Genomic DNA, 22,503 nt, shown 5'->3' with positions numbered 1-22,503 from the left:
TCTGGTACCTTCTGGTCTAACCAGGAGCTTGCCATGTATATAGTTGTTCATAAGTCAATATTCTACAACTACTTTCTTCTGTTTACCCTTTCCTAGTAGCTTAGTCCAGTCTTCCATCACTATAGATTTTTGTTGACTCTCCACAGGTCCTCACTATCCATTCACATATTTCATCTTCCTCTGTACTTAAATTTGAATTATCAGGACACACACAGGAACGTACAGCAACTTCATTGTTTGCACTCTTTCAGTGACATAACTTTACTTATATTCTCAACTTGATTTTTTATTGCACATTAAACCAATCTCATTTGATTTTTGTTCTCCTCCTTTTGAATTTTACTTTACAGTCTCTATATTCAAATTATTTCTATTGCACTTCACTTATGTTGACATCTTCATCTACATACATACTCCACAAGCCACCATACATACGGTGCATGATGGAGGGAACCCATCACCACAACTACTTGTTTCCTTCCCTGTTCCACTCGCAGGCACAGCGAAGCAAAAATGATTATCTATATGATTCTGTATGAGCCCTAATTTCCCATATCTTATCTTTGTGTTCTCTATGCGAACTGTACATTGGTGGCAGTAGGATCGTTTTGCAGTCAGCAAAATGAATGTCTTCTTCCTTCCTGGGATACCCACTTGAGCTCCCAAAGCATATCTGTAACTCTTGCATGCTTATCAAACCTACCAGTAACAAATCTAGTAGCTCATCTCTGAATTGCATCAATGTCTTTTTCAATCCCACCCGCTGCGGATCCCAAACACGCAAGCAGCACTTAATAGGTTGCACTAGCATCCTATATGCGGTCTAAAATTCTTTCCTAAAATTCTCTTAATAAACGAAAGTTGACCATTTGCCTTCCCTACCACAATCCCCACATGCTCGTTCCATTTCATATCGCTTTGCAGTGTTATGCCCTGATATTTAAATGGAGTGACAGTGTCAAACTGGACACTGCTAATGCTGCATTAACTTATATTTTTCTTCATTAAAAACCGGTTGCCATTCATCACATCAACTAGAAATTTTGTGTAAGTCATCTTGAATCAACCTACAGTCACTTATCTTTGACACCTTCCTGTACACCACAGCATTGTCAGCGAACATCTACATCTACATCTACATTTACATCTACATCTACATCCATACTCCGCAAGCCACCTGGCGGTGTGTGGCGGAGGGTACCTTGAGTACCTCTATCGATTCTCACTTCTATTCCAGTCTCGTATTGTTCGTGGAAAGAAGTATTGTCGGTATGCCTCTGTGTGGGCTCTAATCTCTCTGATTTTATCCTCATGGTCTCTTCGTGAGATATACGTAGGAGGGAGCAATATACTGCTTGACTCCTCGGTGAAGGTATGTTCTCGAAACTTCAACAAAAGCCCGTGCCGAGCTACTGAGCGTCTCTCCTGCAGAGTCTTCCACTGGAGTTTACCTATCATCTCCGTAATGCTTTCGTGATTACTAAATGATCCTGTAACGAAGTGCGATGCTCTCCGTTGGATCTTCTCTATCTCTTCTATCAACCCTATCTGGTACGGATCCCACACTGCTGAGTAGTATTCAAGCAGTGGGCGAACAGACGCACTGTAACATATTTTTTTTTTTTTTTTTTTTTTTTTTGTTTTCTAATTGCATTTCCTTAGGGTTCTTCCAATGAATCTCAGTCCGGCATCTGCTTTACCGACGATCAATTTTATATGATCATTCCAATTTAAATCACTCCTAATGCATACTCCCAGATAATTTATGGAATTAACTGCTTCCAGTTGCTGACCTGCTGTATTGTAGCTAAATGATAAGGGATCTATCTTTCTATGTATTCGCAGCACATTACACTTGTCTACATTGAGATTCAATTGCCATTCCCTGCACCATGCGTCAATTCGCTGCAGATCCTCCTGCATTTCAGTACAATTTTCCATTGTTACAACCTCTCGATATACCACAGCATCATCCACAAAAAGCCTCAGTGAACTTCCGATGTCATCCACAAGGTCATTTATGTATATTGTGAATAGCAACGGTCCTAGGACACTCCCCTGCGGCATACCTGAAATCACTCGTACTTCGGAAGACTTCTTTCCATTGAGAATGACATGCTGTGTTCTGTTATCTAGGAACTCTTCAATCCAATCACACAATTGGTCTGATAGTCCATATGCTCTTACTTTGTTCATTAAACGACTGAGGAACTGTATCGAACGCCTTGCAGAAGTCAAGAAACACAGCATCTACCTGGGAACCCGTGTCTATGGCCCTCTGAGTCTCGTGGACGAATAGCGCGAGCTGGGTTTCACACGACCGTCTTTTTTGAAACCCATGCTGATTCCTACAGAGTAGATTTCTAGTCTCCAGAAAAGTCATTATACTCGAACATAATATGTGTTCCAAAATTCTACAACTGATAGACGTTAAGAGATAGAGGTCTATAGTTCTGCACGTCTGTTCAACGTCCCTTCTTGAAAACAGGGATGACCTGAGCCCTTTTCCAATCCTTTGGAACACTACGCTCTTCTAGAGACCTACGGTACACCGCTGCAAGAAGGGGGGCAAGTTCCTTCGCGTACTCTCTGTAAAATCGAACTGGTATCCCATCAGGTCCAGCGGCCTTTCCTCTTTTGAGCGATTTTAATTGTTTCTCTATCCCTCTGTCATCTATTTTGATATCTACCATTCTGTCATCTGTGCGACAATCTAAAGAAGGAACTACAGTGCAGTCTTCCTCTGTGAAACAGCTTTGGAAAAAGACATTTAGTATTTCGGCCTTTAGGCTGTCATCCTCTGTTTCAGTACCATTTTGGTCACAGAGTGTCTGGACATTTTGTTTTGATCCACCTACCGCTTTGACCAAAATTTCTTAGGATTTTCTGCCAACTCAGTACATAGAACTTTACTTTCGAATTCATTGAACACCTCTCGCATAGCCCTCCTCACACTACATTTCGCTTCGCGTAATTTTTGTTTGTCTGCAAGGCTTTGGCTATGTTTATGTTTGCTGTGAAGTTCCCTTTGCTTCCGCAGCAGTTTTCTAACTCGGTTGTTGTACCACGGTGGCTCTTTTCGGTCTCATACGATCTTGCTTGGCACATACTCATCTAACGCATATTGTACGATGGTTTTGAACTTTGTCCACTGATCCTCAACACTATCTGCACTTGAGACAAAACTTTTGTGTTGAGCTGTCAGGTACTCTGTAATCTGCATTTTGTCACTTTTGCTAAACAGAAAACTCTTCCTACCTTTTTTTAATGTTTCTATTTACGGCTGAAATCATCGATGCAGTAACCGCTTTATGATCGCTGATTCCCTGTTCTGCGTTAACTGTTTCAAATAGTTCGGGTCTGTTTGTCGCCAGAAGGTCTAATATGTTATTGCCACGAGTTGGTTCTCTAACTGCTCAAGGTAGTTTTCAGATAAAGCACTTAAAAAATTTTCACTGGATTCTTTGTCCCTGCCACCTGTTATGAACGTTTGAGTCTCCCAGTCTATATCCGGCAAATTAAAATCTGCACCCAGAACTATAACATGATGGGGAAATCTACTCGAAATATTTTCCAAATTATCCTTCAACTGCAGACTGTGGTCCACACTGTCTGCCAGATCATTTATGTTTACAGAAAATAACTGCAGTCCTCTTACACTTCCCTGAGGCACTCCTTATAGTACTCCTGTCTCCGATGAACATTTTCCATCAAGGACACCATACTGGGTTGTATTACTAAAGAAGTCTTGGAGCTAGTCACATATCTGGAAATCTATTCCTGTAAGCACATACCTTTGTTAAAAGGCTGCAGTAGGGTACCGTTTGTTTTATGGCACAAAAGAAACTAGGGTCATAAGTGCCCATGTCAGAATCGCAGAACATGAAGATGAAAGAGGAGTTGAAAACGACTACACATTAAGCCCACTCGATGGAAGGAAAGGCATCTAAAAATATGCCAAACAGAGGTTCTGAACTAAAAATTAAATGTCCTTCGCCACATTTCTCTGACAGAAAAAGAGTAAAATGTGGTCGACAGCCCGCACGTTCGCTAAAATGGCTGATAACTCAGACGGCAAATGTAAATGAGAACGTAAGTGGTTGAAAATGGGGCATTCCATCAGAAAATGGCAAATCGTCAAAGACTGACAGCAATGAGCACAAAGTTGTGGGGGATCGCCACTTAACAAATGGCGATGGCTAACAAGACAGTGCCCAATACGCAACCTAATTAAAACGATCTCCTCACGGCGAGAGGGCTGAGAGGGATCGTCCAAGCTGCTGGGAGAGGTTTAATTACCCAGAGCTTGTTCCCATGACGAGAAGACCAGTGGTGATGCCAACGTGACACCACCTGCTGACAGACGGCAACACAATCACCAAAAATATTCGAAGAACAAGCAGTCTGAGGTAGAAGGACAGCAGCTTTGGCACCAGCAGCAGTGGCCTCATTTCCCGTCACTCCAACGTGACCAGGGACCCACATTAACATCACAGTTGCTCCCTCAAGAATGAGCAAGTGAAAGCTTTCCTAACCCGTTGCACTACGGGATGGATGCACACAGAGGCTCTGAATGCCATTGAGAGACATGGAGTGGTGTCACTTGTACTGTGCTGCCTGATACAAGGCGAAGAGCTCTGCTGTAAATACTGAACAGTGTTCTGAAAGCCGATAACAAAAATTGTCACTGCCAATGACGGGAGGCACACCTGACACCATGGTCAGACCGAGAGCCATCAGTGTACACAAGGGTACTATCGCGAAGTTCTGCGGGAAGGTCGAGAAACTTACGGCGATAGAGCGAGGCTGTCATAGTGTCCTTAGGAAGTGAAAGAAGTTCAAGGTGGATATGGGCCACCACATGAAGCAAAGGTGGTGAAGGGTTCACACCCAATGGGACAGGTAGCATGAAGTTAAGTTGCCGGAGCAACAGCCGAAAGCGAACTCCAGGAGGCAACAGAGAAGAAGGATGCACCCCATATTGATTATCGAAGGAGGCATAGGATGGGTGGCCAGGCATGGCAGTCAACTGACATGCTTATCTGCTCAGGAGAAAATCATGGCAGTGTGGGAGTGGTAGTTCAGCAGCTTCTGCATAGACTCTCAACCAGGCTAGTATAAAAGGCAGCAGTGGCCAAGTGGATGCCACGATGGTGGATTGTACTGAGACAGCATAAGATGGACGGATGGATGGATGGATGGATGGATGTGCACACGCATACACAAAACACCCATAGTCTAGTTTCGAACAGACAAGGGTACGGTACAAACGGAGGAGGCTGGTCCAATCTGCTCCCCAGGAAGTACCGCCGAGGACACGTGGGACATTGATGGACTGCGTACAGCAGATGGCCTGGTAAGACGTGTGGGAGGACTACAAAAGTTTCCTATTGAGCACGACCCTCAGGAATTTCGTAGTTTCAACGAATGGAAGAACTGGCCCAAGATGTACAGACGGTGGAAGAAACCATTTGTGCCACCAGAAATTCATACAAACATTTTTGTCAGAGGAAAAGTGAAAGCCACTGTCAATGCTCCACAAATGACCATCAGGCCAACACCAAAGGCACTAAGGAGACAAGGCTGTGGAGAACTGCAATAGAAGGCAAAATTGTAAACAGAAAGAGAGAAAGGACATAACAGTGTTAATGGCGATAGCAAAGGGGATGATGCTCAGGACGGAACTTTGAGGCACACCACTTTCCTGGATAAAGGTGTCCGACAAGCAGAAGCCACAGGCACCTGAAAACTCGGTCTTTTAAAAATTACTGGAGGAAACAGGGTTTGCAGTGTCGTAAGTCCCACATGTAGACACACACCAGAGGATACCAGTCCTCCAGCAGGTGTCGTAGGCTTTCTCCAAATCGAAAAACATGGCCACAGTCTGGTATTCCTGCAAAAAACCATTCATGACATGAGTTGACAAAATGACGAGATGGTCAACTGCAGAACGGCGTGCTCAAAATCCACACTGTGCAGTGGGTAGTAAATTGCGAGACTCAAGACACAATCAGCCGGGTATGAATCACATGTTCCATCACCTTGCAAAAACAGCTGGTGAGAGAAATGGCGCGGTAACTAGAAGGATGGTATTTGTCCTAACTGGGCTTAGGTGTACGTATGACAGTGGCTTCACACCCGTGTCTGGGAAACGTGCCCTCTGCCCAGATGCGATTGTATATGAGGCAGAAAGTGCTTGCTTGCAAGAGAAAGGTACTGCAACATCTAAATGTGAACATCGTTCAGGACTGGGATGAAGTGAGAGCTTGATTTAGCTCCCTCATAGTAAAGGCGGCATTGTAGCACTCACGATTCTGAGAAGAGAAGGGTATCGCCCGGGCCTCCTCCGCTCGTTTCTGATAGAGGAAGGCAGGGTGATAGTGGGTGGACCTTGAAATCTCCACAAAATAGCGGCCCAAAGTGTTGGTGATAGTAACAGGGTTCACAAGGAAATCATCTACTAGGGTCAGGCCGGAAATTGGGGAATAGATCTTGGTGCCAGAGAGCCATCGGAGGTTGGAACAGTTAAAAGAACTAGTAAATGAAATCCAGCTAGCTTTTCTGTTATCCTGAAGAACACAATGACACTGTGCACGCAACTGTTTGTAACAAATGCAGCTGCAGTTGGAGGATGATGGTTTCAAATGCAGACAGCACTTCTCCAAGCACGAATTGCTTTGCAACATGCCTCAGTCCACCTAGGGACCAGGACAAGATGTGACAGAGGTGAAGTGCGAGGAATGGAACATTCTGCGGCAATAAGGATAACAATTGTAAGGTAATTCTACCTGGTCATCACAACTGGGGAAATGTTGTTAATGAAAAGCCTCCAGGGAGGAGTACAGCCTCCAGTTGGCCATAGAAAGATGCCATTTGTGTGTGCAAGTAGGTGGGGTAGGAGTCAGCAAACAGATAACAAATGGGAAATGGTAGCTCGAGTAGGAGTCAGAGAGAATGGATCACTCTAGACAAGTGGCAAGCTGTGCAGTGCAGAAGCAGATGTCCAAATGGAAATAAGTGTGCATAGAGCCTGAAAGGAACGTGGGTGCTCCCGTGTTAAGACAAAGGAGGTTAAGCTGATTGAGGTGAGCCACCAGGGCAACTCTCGCTCAGCTTCTGGGATAACCCCAAAGGGGATGGTGCACACTAAGGTCACTGAGCAACATAAAGAGGTGAAGGCGTTGGCTGATAAGCTGGAGGAAATCTGCCCTGACGACACCAAATGATGGGGGGTTTAAATGTTACAAAGGGAAAAGGTCAAGTGAACAAGGAAAGTGCAGACTCCTCCATGAGATGGAATGCTGTCCTAGAGGGGAAGGTCAAAGTGGACTGGAAAGAAATGCGAGATCTCAAACCAGTTGTGAGGATGCAATTTTGTTTCCTGGAGGCAGAGAACAAGTGGACACTGCATTCCAAGAACAGACACAATTCCTCTTTGTTGGACCTAAGGCTGTGAACATGTCATAGGAGGAGAGTGATGACGAGGAAAGGGGAGGAGAGAAAAAAATGAAGGAGTGTCACCTTGGTGGCTGCTGAGTGCCAGCCTTTGAAGACTCACTGTTACAGAGCGCAGAGACTGGAGGATCCTGCTCCATGAGATCTACAGAGGCATTGGCATTCTCCTTGTGTTGATCTGTGGAGTCCAGGGCAGAAAGACTGTTGGTGGTGCGCACCAGTGACATGGAGTTTGAAAAGGTGAGGGTACCACATGGCAACACCATTGAAGATGATCTCAGAGTCGGTGAAGGAGAAGACCGTTCACCTCTGTTTGATTTCTCAGAGCCTTTCTGGTTGGCAGAGGAAGACTCAGATATTTGGTGGTTGGAGGTACGTACCAAGTCTTTGGGGGAGTATTCCTTCTGTTCTTTCTGGCCTGCCGGTTGTGCAGCAGGTGACTTCACCCCGTGAGACGAGTTTGGTGGCTTGTTGCACAGCTGGAGGAGTAAGAGACGGGGATGCTACCGTCACACTGGGCGATTTTACAATCACGGTGTTGAATTCAAGGTCGTATGTCTGTGTGGCCATGTCCTTTGTAGAGCAAGATGTAGTTAAGAACAGTACTGTAAAAGCCGGTTAGTAAAAAGCAGTTTCCCATTATGCAACAGCTTGCGAGCAACAGCATAAGGCCCCTTTTCCTTCACTCAGATTTCCTGGATGGCCCGCTCATCAAGATACATGGGTAAATTTCAGCAGGAGGCTGCACAGTCGCCATTGCAATTGATACGGTGGGGAGAAGGAGGTGGACAATTACCCTCGTGAGCATCCCTACTACAGGTTACACATTTGGATGGGTGTTGACAGGACATTCGAATTGGTTGTAACGATGACACTGGTGGCAGCACATCTGGTTTGGAAAGAACAGTCAGACTGTGGTAACTTCATAGCCTGCTTTGATCCTTGATGGAAGAACTATTTCATCAAATGTGAGAAAAAGAGTACGTGTGGGCACTAACGATGCTCCTACCCTTTTCATCACCCGATGAAATGCAGTGGCGCCCTGTTCAGAAAGGTACATTTGAATTTCTGCCTCGGTCAGACCAGTGAGCATCCGGGAGTAAGTAATCCCACGTGCAGAATTCATCGTTCGATGGGTCTCGACACGAACAGCATAGCCATACAGGAGGGAAACTGCAAGCAGTTGTGCATGAGAATCAGAAGTAGTCTCAAAAACCAAACTGCCATTGCCTAAATGAGAGCTGAATTACACAGGGCTGGCAATGGCATCAACACCTTTCTGAATAATAAACTGATTTACTGAAGAAATGGACTTCAGAAGGTGAAACTATGAGGAACCGTGGTGCAGCTGAGAGGCTCTTTGAATCGTTAGCCTTGTTCCATTTACGTTTCATAAAAACAGACTGTGAAGAAGAAGATGATTGGCTCATTGCAAGAAAATCCCCCATGATTGCCAGCATCTCCGATGGTGCACTCCTTACAACTGGGAGGCCCCCTCTGAGAGGGTGGGGGGGGGGGGGGGGGGGGACGTGTGCATTAATGTCCCTGTCTGTACTTGGTCGGGTAAATAATGTAGCTTCATTGATAGATCTTGTTATGGGTTCATTTCCTTCTCGAGATAGATTTAAAGATCTCTCAATCTTTTCTTTCCATTATATAAGTTCTTCGCCTAGCTGTTCTTTGGCTTCTCGAAAACCTTTATTAAATAAATTTTCTTCAGAACTCTCGGTCATAGATTGTGGGGTGGGGAGGGGGGAGTGGGGCGGCGCACCCGCCTTAGGTGATTGTTCACACCTCAGGTCACGTCTCACGAACACTTGACAGAGGGACCAATCGACAATTTGGGAAGGTAACAGCTCAGGCAATCATCTCTCCCTCGGTGTGGCCTGTATCAGGGAGTATGTGCGAACGCTACCTGTTGATCCGGGACTGGTAATTACACGTTACCCAGTCACCTGTTATGCATCAGACACATGGGATGGCCTTCAGGGACGCATAGGGAAGAAAAACAGGAACCTCAAACGCTGAAGTGGAGAAGGATAGGAAAAGGGGTGCAACGAAAGAAAAAAAGGAACAAAAACAGTGGCGAGACTGTTCTGAAATCACGCTACTGAAAACGAACAGTTTCCCAAAAACATCTCAGACATGTTCCCCAAGGGAAAGGAAAAAAATAGCAACAGGATAGACATGCAGCATGAAAGGAAAAAGATGCTGCAAAGGCTGGGGCCCTGTGGTGGCCAAGCATTAACCCACGAAAGAGTGGTGAGCCCCCTGGACGGATGGGGTACCATGTCGAATGTTTTTTGGAAATCTAGAATTATGGACTCTGCATGATGCCCTTCATCTATAGTTCGCAGTACATCATGTGAGAAAAGAGAAAGCTGGGTTTCACATGAGCAATGCTTTTTAAAGCCATGCCAATTCGTGGACATGAGCTTTTTTGTCTATAGGAAATTCATTATATTCAAACTCAATACTCTCTAGAATTCTGCAGCAAATCAATGTTAAGGATATTGGTCTGTAATTTGGTGGGTCTGTTCTCTTACCTTTCTTATGTATTAGAGTCACCTACGCTTTTCTCCAGTCGCTTGGCACTTTGTCCCAGTTGAGAGATTCGCGATAAATGCAAACTAAGTAAGGGGCCCATGACATAGAGTACTCTTTGTAAAATTGAATTGTGGTTCCATCTGAACCTGGTGACTCATTCGTTTTCAAATCTTTCAGTTGTTTTACTACGCCTGGTTTGCTTATTAATATGCCATCCATATGGGGCTCTGTGCGATGGTCAAACGACAGTATATTTGCATGATGCACCTGAGTGAACAATTTCTTAAACGTGAAATTCAAAACTTCGACTTTCCTTTTGCTATCTTCTACTGCCAAACCAGGCTGGTCACTGAGCGAGTTGGTGGAAGCCTTAGACCTGTTCAGAGATTTTACATAGGACCAGAATTTTTTCAGCTCCTCCACTAGATCTTTAGCAAAGATATGACGGTGGCAGCTGTTGTATGCTTTGCTCTTAGATCTTTTCATAGACGCATGAATCTCTACTAATCTTTGCCTGTCATCATTTGCACATCCTCTCTTGAACTGAAAGTACAAAGCATTTGCTTCCTCAACATTTTCCAAATTTCGTTATTAAAATGTGGTGGGCCTTTTTCGTCCCTAATCCATCTACTAGGCACATACCTGTCCTGAGCATGATTTACATTCTGTTTAAACCTTCCCCATAATTTCTCTATGGCCATCATTCTGGAACTAAACGAATGCGGTTCATTGACTAAGTGAGATGGTAATGACTGCTTATCTGCTCTTTCTAGCAGAAACACTCTCCTACCACAAGGTCAAAGATACTTCCATTGTGTGTGTGCTGCCAAACTAGCTGCTCAAGACAGTTTTTGGAAAACGTGTTCAAAAGTACTTCACAGCACTGTCTCTCCCCTGCAATGAATCCATACATGTACCAGCCTATACTTGGCAGGTTAATATCACCAGCAACTAGTACTGCATAACTGAGGTATTTATGCACAACTGGTCACAGACTTTCTTTGAATGACTAACCGTCACAGTGGGTGGTCAGTAAAAACATCAAACAATTAACTTGGTTTCACCTAGACCTGTTACACACAGTCAGATAACTTCACTATCACACTTAATTTCAAGCTCACTAGAGACAATATTTTGGTCAACTGCAATGAACACTCCACCTCCACTGCTAAATCTACCTTTCCAATAGCCAGCTCTCAATACCAAGAATACTTTGAGGTTGGAACTTCCCTGGAGGGCAGTAAATTTGGGAACTTTGTTACAAATACTTCGACAATTTACTGATAAAATTTTTACATTCAAACTGTCTGTACTCTGAATGTGGTCTGTTCAAGAAGAGTACCTCAAACTACCACCTAGCCTAAAAAAACCCATGTGCACTCCACAAGTGCTCTGCTACCTGAGTATCTGGTTTCTTTGTGTAGTGCATCACTGACCTATCAATGGGAGTGCTACAAATCCCCACCCAGTAATGCAGGTTGTACTGGTTGTTATCATTCTCGTTTCTTAGATAACTAAAAAAATTGTTTGAGGAATCTTGTCCAGTATATTGAGGTAGGACTACACTCTCACCACATGTTTTTGAATGGGAATAATACGACCAGTTCCAGCACCATTTCAGCAAGACTTATTTTTTAGTAGCTGCTGAAAGATTACACACTGCAGATCTCGTTTGTCTAGGGGGTTCTCTTGGTTTTGTCCACAAAATAATCATTCCAACCAGCATGGCCTGGGTTTTCTTCTTGTTTGAAATAAACACCACAGGATCTGAATTACTTTCAGCTAAAAATTATATTTATTTGTACTTTTTGTTAGGAACTACACCATTTTCACTATGAACATTGATAATCTAAATCCATTATACTACACTTGTCACATAAGCACGTCTCCCTCCCTCCAATACTGACAAAGAAGTGGCGGGCAAGCCAACATGTGCCCGGAAGTTGCAGACATTCCCACTTCCTAGATTCTTTGGTCTACTGAGCTTATAAACTCAAAAACAAAGATGATGTAACTTACCAAACGAAAGTGTTGGCATGTTGATAGACACAGACACACACACACACACACACACACACACACACACACACACACACACACACACACACTTCAAGCTTTCGCAACCAACGGTTGCTTCGTCAGAAAAGAGGGAAGGAGAGGGAAAGACAAAAGGATGTAGGTTTTAAGGGAGAGGGTAAGGAGTCATTCCAATCCTGGGAGCGGAAAGACTTACCTTAGGGGGGAAAAAAGGACAGGTAAGGACAGGTATACACACACATCCATCCGCACATATACAGACACAAGCAGACATGTGTAAATGCAAAGAGGTTGGGCAGAGATGTCAGTCGAGGCTGAAGTAGAGGCAAAGATGTTGTTGAATGACAGGTGAGGTACAAGCGGCGGCAACTAGAAATTAGCGGAGGAAACTGTCCATTCGCATGAATGGACACAGGCAGACAGTGTTTGTTGGTAATGAGGATCACCCTGTGGCTAAACATGCCTTGGTGCACGGCCAGCACATCTTGGCACAGTGTTACACCGTCTGGGTTATCTGGATACTTCCCACTAACACCAACCTATCAGAACTCTGGAGATGGGAACTTGCCCTTCAATATATCCTCTCTTCCCGTTACCCACCAGGCCTCAACCTCCGCTAATTCCAAGTTGCCGCCCCTCGTACATCACTTGTCACTCTACAACATCTTTGCCTCTGTACTTCTGCCTCAACTAACATTTCTGCCCAAACTCTTTCTCTTTACAATGTCTGCTTGTGTCTGTGTATGTGCGGATGGATATGTGTGTGTGTGTGTGTGTGTGTGTGTGTGTGTGTGTGTGTGTGTGTGTGTGTGTGTGTGTGTGGCGCGCGCGCGAGTGTATACCTGTCCTTTTTTCCCCCCTAAGGTAAGTCTTTCCGCTCCCGGGATTGGAATGACTCCTTACCCTCTCCCTTAAAACCTGCATCCTTTCGGCTTTCCCTCTCCTTCCCTCTTTCCTGACGAAGCAACCATAGGTTGCGAAAGCTAGAATTTTGTGTGTATGTATGTGTCTGTTTGTGTTTCTATCGACCTGCCAGCACTTATATATATAACACGTTTTCTGGCAACATAATGAAATTACCTTAACTCTTTACTGTGGGAATCATACTTTTCGCTTCGGATAAACTTAATCTCCGACAGTTGATTACCTTACAATAGCCCACCAGGACTTGCAAGTGTACCCTGGTCCACTTGTGAGTTCGATACAGAAATTGCATCACTGTCTTGGCTTGCATACAACTTTTTATCACAACTCTAGTAAATTGTTCATTCTTACATCACCCATTGACTCCCTCCTTTGTCTCACAACATAAATTACATAAACACACATATTGGTTTGTTGTCCAGAAATTTACTATAAAATAATACCAAAGTTAAAACATTTTCTCATATTAGAACAAACATAGCACTAACTCCTATATCATCACTGATGTTACAAAAGTATTTCAGTTCAACAATACTATTCTCTCATGAACCTTGTAGATTATGTGATATATATCAAGATTAAGAGGTGAAATAAGCCAACATAAAGTATCACAGCTGAATAAAAATGGTTATTCATTGTGAGCATGATGTAAAGCAAAAGCACACTTGCATATACAAGAAAGTATAGTCTATTAACTATAGAACATATTTTATGAGCATTATGGTCTATTTAAGTGAATGAGCAAGATTTCCAAAATTATGAGATTTGCTATTCTCAAACTGCAATGGTGAGTGACATGTATTGTCTCCTAGCATTATCATTAAAATAAAATCCCTCATTTATCAAGTTTACATATTTTGCAATTCATTAAATACTGTATAATTACTTAAACAAGCACGTTGGAATCATAGCATCTAATCTTATAACAGAATTAAGTGACAATCAGTCTCGATACAACATCGTTTTGCATGAGATATGTTACATGGCTTAGTATGGTGATTGCAATTTGTTCCTATGACTTTATCTCACAGCATTTCGTTTTTCCAGTAAAATTCTTTCCAAATAAAGGCATGTTTGTAGGCTCAATTTGTTCTTTTATCAATATACGGTTTCAAAGAAACAACATTCCTAAGACTAAACAACTTTCTCGACTTGGGATATACTAATCGGTACTCATGTGGGTGGGGGTTCTCAATCTCAAATGGCCCAATGTAAATACAAAAAACTTCTTGAGTTCTGCTGTTAGTAACTTTGATCATTCATGGGATTTCATTAAGACATGGTCGCCTGCTCTGAATGTGGTATCCTTTATTTTCTTATCGTGTCTGTTTTTCCTAGCTTCGCCTAGTTTGTTCATGGTTTTCTTTACAATCTCTTCACTTTCTTTCATTGATATTAAGGCACATTGTGTAAAGTCTATTAATTCAAAAATAAGATTCGCTGGTCTGAGATGAAACATAATTTCATATGGTGAGAATCCAGTAGAGCTATGCTGCAAGTTGTTCATGATGTCCTCAAAGTTGTTTACATGGTCAGACCAACTAGGGTGTTTGTGACTTCTATATGTCCTGCATCTCCGTATTTCCCTCATGTACCTTTCTGCTGGGTTTGAAGATGGGTTGTATACAGATATCAAGATGTGTTTTGTTTTAGTTTTTCCATGAATGCTTTCCAGTTTTTTGAAACAAATTGTGAACCATTATCAGATAGTATGGCTTTAGGTTTCCCTACACTCTTGAAGTAATCTCTTTCAATCTTTGTAATGATCTCTTTACTCATCAGTTTAATTAACTTGGAAAATACATCAACCATGACGAATATAAAACAATGACCACCTTTGCTTTTAGGCAAAGGACCCTAAAAGTCTACAGCTACTAAATCTAATGGCTTATCTGGAATAATGTTCAGCATTTCTCCCTGACATCTTCTGTTGCTTACTTTTCCTCTTTGACATTTGTCGCATGTTGATATTTCCTTCCTCACCTTCTTTACCATGTTATAAAAGTAGATATTTTCTTGTAACTTTTTTACACATTTATGTATTCCACAGTGACCATAACTTTCGTGGGTGTACTTTATTAACTTGTCTGCCTCACACTCTGGCCAACATAGCTTCCAACTGTCAGTCCACATCTGTTCTTCTAAAGTGTGTTCCCTTAAAGACCTTATAGTATTTGCCAAGTTTATCATCCCCTCTTTTGCCTAAACAGTCCTTAACCAATTTCCAAATAGGATTGTTATTTTTTCCCCTCCTGATGTTATTGCAAAGTGTCCTTATGAGCTTTCCATCTTGGATTCCCTTCATGTATCTTATTTTAAATTCTTTTTCTTCCTCTTGATCAAACATTTCCTCATTTCCTCCTACTGGTAACCTGGATAAAGCATCGGCTACTACATTTTCTGACCCCTTAATGTACTCAATTTCATAGTCAAATTGTTGCATGAACATTGTCCACCTGGTTAATCTATTATGATATAGTTTGCACTCCTGTAAATAACTTACAGCTTCGTGGTCTGAATACGCTTTTATCTTGTGTCCTAACAGGTATGTTTAAAATTTTTTATAGGCCCAGTGTACCACGAGTAATTCTTTTTTTGTGACTGTGTAAGTTCTCTCATGATTATGTAACATTCTACTGGCAAACGCAATAGTACAATGAAGATTTTTTTTTTTCATTCACAACTTTATCCGGAAATAGTTCTGCTCCTAGTCCATAATCACTACTGTCAGTGTGAAGACAAAATGGCAAACTAAAATCTGGTATGTGTAAAAGACTGTTCTTACAAAGTTCATTCTTAATTTTATCAAATGCTTTCTGACACTCTTCGGACCAATTTCACGTAGCATTTTTTCTAAGTAAGTTACTTAAACATGTTACATTAAGGCATAGTCCATTTATATATTTTCGATAGAATCTACAGATTCCGTAATAAGATTTCAATTGTTTTCGGTTTCTAGGAGATGGAAAGTTTACGATAGATTTTATTTTCTCAGGGTCTGCACTTATCCCTTCCTTAGTAATGACATGACCTAAAAATTTGAGTTCTGACACACCAAATTTACATTTTTCTAGTTTTAATGTCATTACCCCTCTTCTGAGTTTTTCACACACCCTTTTCAATAACACTCAAATGATCCTCCCAGCTTCGATTTGATACTAATATATTGTCTACATAAATGGTTAATTCTGACACAACTTCTTGGCCAAGTACATAGTCTAGTGCTCTTGTAAATTATGTGACTGGTGAGTTCAATCCAAAAGGCACTACACAATACTGGTAACATCTTCCATTGTATAAGAAAGCACTGTACTTTCTAGAACTAATTGCAACAGGTACTTGATGAAAACCTGAGTTAGGTCAAGGCTTGACATAATTTGGATATTTTTAAATTTATATAGCAACTCATCGATGTTCTCTGGGTGGTCAGTTTCTCTGTATAAACATTTGTTTAACTGTCTGGAATGTAATACTAATCTGACTTGTCCATTAGGTTTATTTACTGTGACCAAGGGATTATTATACGGGCTTATACTCCTCTCAATGATTTCACACGCTTCCATCTTTTGTAATTCTTTCTCCACTGCTACCCTATTTGACCCCCCCCCCCCCCCCCCCCCCTGAACCATGGACCTTGCCGTTGGTGGGGAGGCTTGCGTGTCCCAGCGATACAAATAGCCGTACCTTAGGTGCAACCACAATGGAGGGGTATCTGTTGAGAGGCCAGACAAACGTGTGGTTCCTGAATAGGGGCAGTAGCCTTTTCAGTAGTTGCAGGGGCAACGGTCTGGATGATTGACTGAACTGTCTTTATAACACTAACCAAAACGGCCTTGCTGTGCTGGTACTGCGAACGGCTGAAAGCAAGGGGAAACTACAGCTGTAATTTTTCCCGAGGGTTTGCAGCTTTACTGTATGGTTAAATGATGATGGCGTCCTCTTGGGTAAAATATTCCGGAGGTAAAATAGTCCCCCATTCGGATCTCCGGGTGGGGACTACTCAAGAGGACGTCGTTATCAGGAGAAAGAAAACTGGCGTTCTACGGATCGGAGCGTGGAATGTCAGATCCCTTAATCGGGCAGGTAGGTTAGAAAATTTAAAAAGGGAAATGGATAGGTTAAAGTTAGATATAGTGGGAATTAGTGACGTTCGGTGGCAGGAGGAACAAGACTTCTGGTCAGGTGACTACAGGGTTATAAACACAAAATCAAATAGGGGTAATGCAGGAGTAGGTTTAATAATGAATAGGAAAATAGGAATGCGGGTAAGCTACTACAAACAGCATAGTGAACACATTATTGTGGCCAAGATAGATACGAAGCCCACACCTACGACAGTAGTACAAGTATATATGCCGACTAGCTCTGCAGATGACGAAGAAATTGAAGAAATGTATGATGAAATAAAAGAAATTATTCAGATAGTGAAGGGAGCCGAAAATTTAATAGTCATGGGTGACTGGAATTCGTCAGTACGAAAAGGGAGAGAAGGAAACATAGTAGTTGAATATGGATTGGGGGACAGAAATGAAAGAGGAAGCCGCCTGGTAGAATTTTGCACAGAGCGTAACTTAATCATAGCTAACACTTGGTTCAAGAATCATGAAAGAAGGTTGTATACCTGGAAGAATCCTGGAGATACTAAAAGGTATCAGATAGATTATATAATGGTAAGACAGAGATTTAGGAACCAGGTTTTAAATTGTAAGATATTTCCAGGGGCAGATGTGGACTCTGACCACAATCTGTTGGTTATGAACTGTAAATTAAAACTGAAGAAACTAAAAAAAGGTGGTAATTTAAGGAGATGGGACCTGGATAAACTGACTAAACCAGAGGTTGTACAGAGTTTCAGGGAGAGCATAAGGGAACAACTGACAAGAATGGGGGAAAGAAATACAGTGGAAGAAGAATGGGTAGCTTTGAGGGATGAAGTAGTGAAGGCAGCAGAGGATTAAGTAGGTAAAAAGACAAGGGCTAGTAGAAATCCTTGGGTAACAGAAAAAATATTGAATGTAATTGATGAAAGGAGAAAATATAAAAATGCAGTAAATGAAGCAGGCAAAAAGGAATACAAACGTCTCAAAAATGAGATCGACAGGAAGTGCAAAATGACTAAGCAGGAATGGCTAGAGGACAAATGTAAGGATGTTGAGGCTTATCTCACTAGGGGTAAGATAGATACTGCCTACAGGAAAATTAAAGAGACCTTCGGAGAAAAGAGAACCACTTGTATGAATACCGAGAGCTCAGATGGAAACCCAGTTCTAAGCAAAGAAGGGAAAGCAGAAAGGTGGAAGGAGTATATAGAGGGTCTATACAAGGGCGATGTACTTGAGGACAATATTATGGAAATGGAAGAGGATGAAGATGAAATGGGAGATACAATACTGCGTGAAGAGTTTGACAGAGCACTGAAAGACCTGAGTCGAAACAAGGCCACGGGAGAAGACAACATTCCATTAGAACTACTGACAGCCTTGGGAGAGCCAGTCCTGACAAAACTCTACCATCTGGTGAGCAAGATGTATGAGACAGGCGAAATACCCTCAGACTTCAAGAAGAATATAATAATTCCAATCCCAAAGAAAGCAGGTGTTGACAGATGTGAAAATTACCGAACTATCAGTTTAATAAGTCACGGCTGCAAAATACTAACGCAAATTCTTTACAGACGAATGGAAAAACTAGTAGAAGCCAACCTCGGGGAAGATCAGTTTGGATTCCGTAGAAATATTGGAACATGTGAGGCAATACTGACCTTACGACTTATCTTAGAAGCTAGATTAAGGAAAGGCAAACCTATGTTTCTAGCATTTGTAGACTTAGAGAAAGCTTTTGACAATAATGACTGGAATACTCTCTTTCAAATTCTAAAGGTGGCAGGGGTAAAATACCGGGAGCGAAAAGCTATTTACAATTTGCACAGAAACCAGATGGCAGTTATAAGAGTCAAGGGTCATGAAAGGGAAGCAGCGGTTGGGAAGGGAGTGAGACATTGTTGTAGCCTCTCCCCGATGTTATTCAATCTGTATATTGACCAAGCAGTGAAGGAATCAAAAGAAAAATTCGGAGTAGGTATTAAAATCCATGGAGAAGAAATAAAAACTTTGAGGTTCGCCGATGACATTGTAATTCTGTCAGAGACAGCAAAGGACTTGGAAGAGCAGTTGAACGGAATGGACAGTGTCTTGAAAGGAGGGTATAAGATGAACATCAACAAAAGCAAAATGAGGATAATGGAATGTAGTCGAATTAAGCCGGGTGATGCTGAGGGAATTAGATTAGGAAATGAGACACTTAAAGTAGTAAAGGAGTTTTGCTATTTGGGGAGCAAAATAACTGATGATGGTCGAAGTAGAGAGGATATAAAATGTAGACTGGTAATGGCAAGGAAAGCATTTCTGAAGAAGAGAAATTTGTTAGCATCGAGTATAGATTTAAGTGTCAGGAAGTCGTTTCTGAAAGTATTTGTATAGAGTGTAGCCATGTATGGAAGTGAAACATGGACGATAACTAGTATGGACAAGAAGAGAATAGAAGCTTTTGAAATGTGGTGCTACAAAAGAATGTTGAAGATTAGATGGGTAGATCACATAACTAATGAGGAAGTACTGAATAGGATTGGGGAGAAGAGAAGTTTGTGGCACAACTTGACTACAAGAAGGGATCGGTTGGTAGGACATATTCTGAGGCATCAACGGATCACCAATTAGGTATTGGAGGGCAGCGTGGAGGGTAAAAATCGTAGAGGGAGACCAAGAGATGAATACACCAAACAGATACAGAAGGATGTAGGTTGCAGTAGGTACTGGGAGATGATGAAGCTTGCACAGGATAGAGTAACATGGAGAGCTGCATCAAACCAGTCTCAGGACTGAAGACCACAACAACAACAACAACAACAACAACAACAAAAACCCTATTCGAGATTGGAACACTGCACAGCTTTGTAAAGAAAGGTTCATGTGGCTTCAACTGCAAGGTACATCAGTATCCAACTACTTTACCTGATATGATGCTAAAAACATCACTATATTCCCACAAAAATAATTTCAAATCTTGTTTTTGGTTCTCAGTTAGTTCTCTAGCTTTGGCTACCTTTTTATTTACCAAGTTTTCAAACTCTATCTCATCTGTATCAGAATCTGTGACATAGCTTTCAATGTACCTACCTTCTTTTGTAAATTCAATACTGTTCACAGTCTTATTCATACACGACACATTTGATGTAAGAAGTTTCGTAGCAATGACTTCACCACTTGGTAGAGTAATCATTAATTTCTGTCCTACCCAATCAAGTGCTGCACTAACTTCTGTTATCCAAGACATGCCTAGGATAAAATCCTCTGTGAGATCAGGAATAACGAGGCAGCCATATGACCATGATACTCCTTCAATTTCAAAAGTAATAAAAGCCTGACTCCTTACTGATTTACTGTGCCTCCCGGTAATACCTCTTATTTTCATTTCTACTACAGGTAACATAATCCTTATTAGTTTTCAGTTTTTTACTTAATGATTCTGATATCCCAGATAGTTGACTTCCTGTGTCCACTCAACACTTTCCTTTCCATGATCCTACCTGTACATCAATAAAGGGACTGGTTACATCAAAGTCAATTTTTTTTATTAATATTCTCATGTAATAAGTCATCTTCAATTTCACTAAATCCATATCCCTTTCTAGTGCCCTTACCTGTATCATTACTACCACAGTTAAATGCTGTTATTATCCTAACTGCATTGTATTTGGCCTGATTACTATTCTTGAATATTTCATTAATCCAACTAGGGCCTACATTCATTTGTGCTATTGTGCATCTCTCCTTTATATTTATTTCTTAACATTTGTGCAATGTGGTACTTAATTCTATGCCACCATTCTGGATACAAAGTTTCACATATATCAAGTGTTACCTTTCTGAAATTTTCATCATTCTTAATGGCACTACTGATAATGCATAAGTTAAACTAAAACTGCTCACTATCTGACATTTCATCATCTACTCCCCTAATGCTGTTAAGATTACCTGCTGTCAATTCCCTCTCATTGTTTTTCTTACATGTATTAAGATCAAATAGCACACTGACTAAAATTCTGGCATCCTTATCATTCAAATTGTCAACTGTGTTCATGTGTACTTCGCTAACTTCATTACTATCCTCTTTTATATTAGTAATCCCTAAAGCTTCCAACTCCTCACTTACACCAATAAAACATCTTTATTCACTACTATCCTCAGTCTCCTTTTCTTCCCAAACAACATCACAAAAATTATCCTCTCGATCCTCTGCACCCTTACCTTCAGTATGCAGATACACATTTAAATCATCTTTACTAGGTGCAATTTTCATTCCTAGCCCACCAGACTCCTCCATAAGTTCTCTAATTCCTAATACACTTTGATCATTTGAACAACTATTTTCCAGCAAGGTGTCCCTCTCAGACCACTCACAGAATAAATCCAAGTTTAATTCTTCTTCACAGTTCTCTAAGCAATCAATGTCTTTAAATAACTTACCTTTTGTTTCTGGTTTATTTGTATGACATATATTATTTGTAACAGAAACCACATTAATGGGATAACACGTCTCTCTAAAATAATTACTCATTATGTCATTGTTATTTTTCTCTTTAGTTTGACAGTTTGGGTTGGCCCTTTCCATTTGTGTATAAGCAGCTCCTACCTCGCAGACTGCCAATGCAGCCCTGTTCAGTTTTTTAACTACTGTATAGTTTCTTGTTCAGTTCTCCCCATACCATTATGACTATGCCACTCCTTTGGTTTATTTCCAAAGTGTCCTTTAGCAAATTGGTGATGATTATTTCCATATTGACCCTTGTAACGGAAATTGTTTCCTTGTGATCTCTTGAAGTTGTACTGGTGATTTCTCTGATGGGAATCATTACTTCCTAAATTGTTTGGTTCCTTTTTGTTGTGTTGTGTGTTTCCCCCATTTGTATGTCCTGTCTTTTGAAAATGGTTTTGACTATGATGTGATGGTTTACCCGTTTTCTCAATAATTCTGTCTAGTTTCTCTACATACTTCAAAAACTGATCTATTGCATCATCAGGTCCATAAGCTAACTCCCACTGTAATTCATACGGTAGCCTTCTTTTTAGTGCATCGATTTGAGTGAGTTCGTCGAAAGGTTTGTTTAGGTGAGTGAGTTTCCTTAACTGATTTTTGCAAAATTGGTTAATGCTACCAAACTCACGTTTATAAACAGGTCCATTCAAGAATTCAATTTTCATTGTAGCTTGTTCTGCCTCTGACCATAATTTACTTAAGAACCTCTCCTCAAATTCTGCAAAAGCCATTCCCTCAATACAATAATGATTAGTCCATGACAATGCTTCATCTTCTAGAAATCTTTTCACAAATTTAATTTTCAAATTATCATTCATACTTGGAAAAAAGTTATCTTTGCAATGCTGCAGGAAATCTACCGCATGCATACTGCTCTCATCTGAAAAGTTTTTTACTGGAATGTTGCACCACATAGGGCCAATATTGTTCGTCAAACTATTGGTG

The sequence above is a fragment of the Schistocerca serialis genome, chromosome 5 (assembly GCF_023864345.2).
Source record: "Schistocerca serialis cubense isolate TAMUIC-IGC-003099 chromosome 5, iqSchSeri2.2, whole genome shotgun sequence".
NCBI lineage: Eukaryota > Metazoa > Arthropoda > Insecta > Orthoptera > Acrididae > Schistocerca > Schistocerca serialis.
The sequence above is the reverse complement of the archived record's forward strand: the minus strand, read 5'-3'. Positions refer to the sequence as shown.